Source organism: Mustela putorius, unplaced genomic scaffold, assembly GCF_011764305.1.
Source record: "Mustela putorius furo isolate JIRA1106 unplaced genomic scaffold, ASM1176430v1.1 tig00003909_pilon_pilon_pilon, whole genome shotgun sequence".
Classification (NCBI taxonomy): Eukaryota; Metazoa; Chordata; class Mammalia; order Carnivora; family Mustelidae; genus Mustela; species Mustela putorius.
In genome coordinates this window covers 33,357,887-33,364,032 of record NW_025422057.1, presented here as the reverse complement: position 1 = coordinate 33,364,032, position 6,146 = coordinate 33,357,887, and the positions used below count along the sequence as shown (strand labels likewise).

Genomic DNA, 6,146 nt, shown 5'->3' with positions numbered 1-6,146 from the left:
CCCAGATCATGGGCACCATGAATGGCTCATACTGCTGGTAATGGCCACTGGATGCTAGGAACCCCACAGCTGTGCCCTAAACCCTTATCCCCAAATGGAGTCTGAGCAGCCTCAAGTTCCTCATGTCCTCTTCTGGAGACCAAGCCTGTCATGTGTCTGAACGGCTAGGCCTCAGGTTTATACCTTGTTGTGAGCCAGCATTAGCCTTTGACCTTGGGGAGGTGGGACTCATAATGTGGGAAACTTCCCAGTCATGGGTGGGGTTCGAAAGGACAACCGTTAGGGATGTGTCCATCACCTCACAGCGTTTCTACAGGTGTGTGGGTGCTCATATGATCCGTGACTCCACCTCCCCTTTCTGACGTGCTTTATCCTTAAAAATGCATTCAAGCCCCCACCAGCAATGGGGGCCCAGACTGCTCACTTGGGGTCACTCAGCACCTCCGAGTCCAAATGCAGCCCAAGTATCACCTGCTCACCCCTTCTTTCTTGTGGCTCTGCTCCTTCAAGTCATTATCGCCCACCAGACATGGGCACAGATCTCCTTCTACTCCTACCCTCCGATATGGAGAGCTGAAACGTTTTTCAGAGATGGTACCAGGCCCTCGGGGAAGACCCTTTCCCTAACGCAACAGAGCAGTTGGCTCTGACTTGTCACATCCTCCTCCTAGGACTCACCTCGGGTTTCCCCTCTGCAAAAATAAAGGCCTTTGAAAGAGTCCTCAAGAATGAATTTGGCCACCAAACCTAAAATGCAAGGACAGAAATAATGTTTTTTAGACACTGGGTTTTGGTTGGTCCCAGATGAAACCCCATTTGGGGGGACAGAATTCGAAAACTGCTCTAATAGTTTTTTCCTTTAGAAAAGCCTAGAAAGCAGATTAATGGCAGTGTGCCAGAATGGCCCCCGCCTCCCACATCCAGGTGACCATGCCAGTCAGGACCCCCACAGACCTCACAAGAGGAGGAGGCAAAACTGGGTAGAGAGAGTATCCTTCCCGGGTCTGCTCTGCACCTTCTGGTGATGTTCACGTGCTGCCTAACTTTGCGCTTGCCCTGCCTCCACCCTGCCCCCCACCCTGGGCACTTCTGTCTGGCACTCAGTGCTTCTCTGTGGAACGACCAACCAGCTCCTCTGTGAATTCTGCTTGAGACCCCAGGAGAGACACCTACTAACCCCAGCTATCTTACTCTAAGAACCCTGTGAGTTACTCGGTTTTATATTTATCTGTGTTTTTCTTTTAGGACAAAGACAATATATCATTTGTTGTGGGGTCCCCAATAACTGGCAGAGTGCTTTTGAGTGGAAAGGAGGAAAAATGGATGGATGGATGGGCGACACACCGACTGTCAGACCAACACCTGAGTTTTGAGGAACAGTCGTTGCTTCAGCGAAACGCCACGAGGGGGCAACGTGGAGCAGCTTTTCAAGGTCTCCTGAGACTTTTCCACCAGACCCTGGCTGGTGAGGTTTCTAGAGCTTATTTGGTTCAGCATTTTCTTTTTTTCTTTAAAGATTTTATTTTTTTTACTTATTAGACACAGAGAGAGGGAACACGAGCAGGGGGAGCGGGAGCGGGAGAAGCAGGCCTCCCACTGAGCAGGAAGCCGATGTGGGGCTCCATCCCAGGACCCTGGGATCAGAGCCTGAGCCAATGGCAGACGCTGAACCGATTGAGCCACCCAAGTGCCCCTCAACATTTTCATTTGAGAGAGAAGAAGCTGAAGCCTGAGGGGGTGAAGGCTGTGCCCAGGGACACACATCTCCTGAGCTGGCCTCATGAGTGGGTCCAGCATCTTTTCATTATGAAAGCCTGTGTGCCCTGCTCCCTGGGCTCCGATGGCCTGAAGCTGCCAGGCGTCCGGCAGCCAGCTCCAGTCTCTCTGCAGCCCTTGCCCAACCTGGCTGGCTGCCGGCCGCTGGTGGTGACCCTGTGCCGCACAGAGGAGACAAACCACTGAGTTATGCTATTCAGGGCGGGCCTACCGTGTCCTCCTGCCCCTCCGTGGGGACCCTACTAACTCCCTCTTTCCTTGACATGTCTCTTCTGTCCTTTTGGGCCTACATCACCTGGGCTTATATTTCCCAAGAAAGGAAGGTCCCCATACTCAGAACATGTCCTGTATCATGCTTCTTTCAAAATGTACTTCTTTTTTGTACCACGTCCTCTAGCCCCACTGTTTAATTCTCTCTTTTCTTTGGGGAGGGGGCAGGTGTTTGGAAGAATGCCAGCATGGTGATGAAGCTCTCTCCCTCCCTTCCTGGCCATCCACACACTGTCGCAGCAGGCTCCTGAGGTCCGAGTTTTAGATGGCAGAGGGAAATATCCAGAGTGCACATGAAACCTCAAAATTTCCTTTCCATTCATTTGCTCATTCACCTATTTAATTATTCAATTATTAAAAATGTTTTTTAAGCATCCGCTCTCTGTTAGGTGCTGAAAAGAAATTCAGTCTTACATTTATTACGCCCCTGGGCACTTATGTGCCAGGCACTGTGCTGAAGGCCTGACATTCACTATCTTTACACAAGCCTGTGAGGGTTACGGTTATTATTCCCGTTTTACAGATGAGGCTACAGAGCTCTAGAGAAATGATGTCACTTGACCAAGTGAACTACAGAACCAGGAGTCAAGCTGGTTGGAAGCTGCCACCCGAAGGTTCAGGCATTTCCGTTGAAGTTCACTGTTGGGCTTGTGGTTGCTCGTGCCCAGAACTCTCCCAGAGTCTGCACCCTCCACAGGCAGGTGTGAAGTGGTTAAGCACAGAGCCCCAAGGAATGAGCGAGAGCTGCAGAGACCCGCCCTGGGCCTGGGTCTCTGTTTAGTTAAGTATTTTGTAGCTTTCTGTCTCCTAGAGTGGAATTCCAGAATGTTCCATCAAGTTCAATTCTGCAATTGTATATTAATATTCTGTGTGGGACCCAGGATCCCCTCAGAGATGTGGCTCAGAGAAAGGCCCCTCTAGGGTCACTGGGATGGGAGTTAGAAACCTGGGTCTGCTTGACTGGGGCCTACCGAGCCACGTGAGCTGGACCCTTTCCTGCTTCCTTGTAAACTGGGAGACTGTAGTACCCCATGCAAACTCTACCATGTGCCTCAGAGCTGTCCTCAAAACAAGATAAGAGCACGTGTGTGGAACAAGGTCTTCTCTTATATGACCCAAGCGTCCATATTATCTCCTTGAGCTGGGCTGCGGTGCTTTTGACTGGACCCCCAGAAGCCTAGAGCAGTAGTTCCTGGCCTTATGGACTGAACAGGTCAGTTTTCTTGTTTTATATTTTCTTGTTATAAATATAAAGAAAAACATATTTTCTTGCTATAAATCTCCATGAGTCCCATAGGATTGTTTCTTTTTAAAAATGGCTGCCACAAACACTCTGTTCTAAAAGAAAAAGAAGTTTAACAAAAAAGTAGGTAGGACATAACCTCCAATAAAAAGTGGATATATTTAGCTTTGCAAAAGAAACTACACAGTCTCTATTTTTCTCATTTTGCTTTAGGTCAGTGGAAACTGACTGGCCCCCGGGAACTGTTGCCAGAGAGTGTGTGTGGTTTACGGGGTGTCCTTCGACCTCGCAGCCGAGCCTTCCCCGAGCAGTGAGAGGTACACTAACTGCGTCACGGAGCAGTCATGTGTGTCGGGGACCTGAAGGACAGCATAAAAAAATAATGTTCCAGGAAATGTTTTTAATGGGTATTACAGAATAGAGTGTGCAGCAGGACCCCCAACTTGTGACATACCTGATCGCCTACGAGCAGCCTCCAATGCACAGGAAAAAACCGCCAGAAAGCGAAACATGGAAGAAGGACGGCGGGTTTATTTTCTCCGAGTGGTTTCTTGCATTTTCCAAATCTTACTGTTTTGTAATCAGAAACATAGACCGAATAAAGTAGCCAAAGGGGGAAAAGTGGCGCAAGATGAGTTAGGCCACACGCTGTGTGAGACGCTGGCCTCCCCGGGACCTGGAGAGCTTCGTGAAGCCACATCTTGGACTGCGCTGGGACCACTCACCTCCTGTCTTTGCTTCTCTCCAGCTGGGCTTGGTGTCTGGCTTGTGGGGAGCGTCCCGTCTGTGCAAGTTGAGCGGACTGCTTTCCTTACCAGGCTGGCCAGTGTGGCTCCTGGCCAAGAGGGGCCACAGAAACAAGCTGTCACTTAGGTGGAGATGGGCCATTCCTAAACTGTTGTCCTTTCTGATGCAGACATTTCTGTTTGAAGCCTTTGGTGGCTTTTGTCTCTCTTCAGGATGCTGGAACAAGGCAACCACCAACAATCCTTTTAGAAGTTTAGGCTCCTGTCTTAGAGGCAATCTGGCCGTTAAAGGAAGACAGGGTTTGGGAGGATCTCTTCCCCACTTCCCCTTGATTAGGCTTCTTGCTGATGAGTGACAGGAGCAAGCAAGAAATGCATTGGAAAGGCTTCTGGTAACTCCCAGTTTAGGCCAGAAGACGAGAGCCCACTGATGAAATGGGCAGGACCCAAGCCATGAGGACCACTGATAAGGGCCCTGAGCCTTGTCTCTTATACTCATGATTCTGAGTCTGGACAGGTTCATGGAGAGGTTCAGAGCTCGGGCCCTGGAGCCAGACTGCCTGGTTTCAGATCACGTTTACCAGGACCTAAAGCAAATTCCATGACTTTTCTATGCTTCCGTTTCCACATCTGTAAAATAGAGATAAGAACCAGCTGGCATTCGTTATCTCTTGCTGTGAAACAAATTACCCCCAAACCTAGTGGCTTATAACAACAATAAACATTTATTGCCTCAGTTTCTGTGGGTCAGGTATTCAAGAGTAGCTTAGCTGGGTGACTCTGTCGCAAATTCTCATGAGGTTCAGTCGCGCATGGGTTGGGACTGTCATATCTGAAGGCTCAGCTGGGGCTGGAAGGTCTGTTTCCAAGGGGGCTCGCTCATTCGGCTGGCAGATTGGTGCTGGCTGTTGGCAGGAGGCTTTCCTTCCTCCCGAACCTGACTGCTTAAGGACCCTCAACATGGACCTTCCAACATGGTGGAAGCCTACCCCCAGAGCAAGTAATACTGGAGAGAGAGCTGGACAGAAGGTATGTCCTCTGTATGACCTCGCCTGTGAAGTCACGTCACATCACTTCTGCTCTAGTCACTCATTAGAAGAAAGTTAAGTCCAGCCAGTGTGTGAGGGGAAGAAAAGTAGGCCCCACTTTTTGAAGGGAAGAAAACTTATAGCCATATTTTCTAACCACCACAGTACCTCATAGGATTGTTATAAAGATGAAATGAGTTAATACTAGCTAGTGTTTAAAACAGTGCCTGGGGGCGCCTGGGTGGCTCAGTGGGTTAAAGCCTCTGCCTTCGGCTCCGGTCATGATCTCAGGGTCCTGGGATGGAGTCCTGCATCGGGCTCTCTGCTCAGCAGGGAGCCTGCTTCCCCCTCTCTCTGCCTGCCTCTCTGCCTACTTGTGATCTCTCTCTGTGTGTCAAATAAATAAATAAAATCCTTAAAATATATATATATGTAAAAAGTTCCTGGAATATTGTAATTACTACATAGTGTTTGATTGCTACTGCTATAACTACTACTACTAGAAAGTACCAGCCCTTTCCCAGGAGTGGCTTGCTCTCGGATGTCTGCCCTGTGCGCAGTGCCTTGTCTCCCTGGGAAGTCTCAGGCCTCCTGGAAAAAGGGAAGGAAGAGCCTTTCTCAGAAATGATCACCACTGTAAGTCTCTCCCTCCTGCCCACCCTCCATCTACCCCACAGCCTGGCTGAGGTGAATGTTCAGAGCCATTGGGTCCGGGGTGTGGTGGGAACCCTCTTTGGCAGGATGGCAGCAACAGAGGCAGGAGGAAGACTTACAACCTCTACTCAGGGATAAATGCCCTTTGCATTCTTCTGTAGAATCAATCCCAGTTTTGCAGGAGATACGCTGAGCTCGACAAGGACTTGTGTCTCACACTGGCCAGGTACAGGCAGGTAAACAAGCAGGTGACAGATGGTGGATAGACTACTCACAGGGAGGTTGGCAGAGGAAGCCATGGGCCAGTGAGCATTTTTAGACAAACTTTATAAAATCTTTCCAAAGGAAAATTTAAAAAACCACATGCAGAAAAAGTCCTTTCCTCCTGTCTGGTTAAAAATATAAAATAAACAGGCACAGAAGTCATCC

The 6,146-nt window shown here is 49.3% G+C and overlaps 1 long non-coding RNA gene across 1 annotated transcript; it reads left to right on the top strand.

The window, feature by feature from the left end:
• On the top strand, positions 1-2,778 carry LOC101692600. The gene is made up of 3 exons (XR_199210.2): positions 1-37; positions 1,246-1,465; positions 2,215-2,778. It is a non-coding gene; the product is annotated as an uncharacterized LOC101692600 (long non-coding RNA).
• The last annotated feature ends 3,368 nt before the right edge of the window (positions 2,779-6,146 follow it).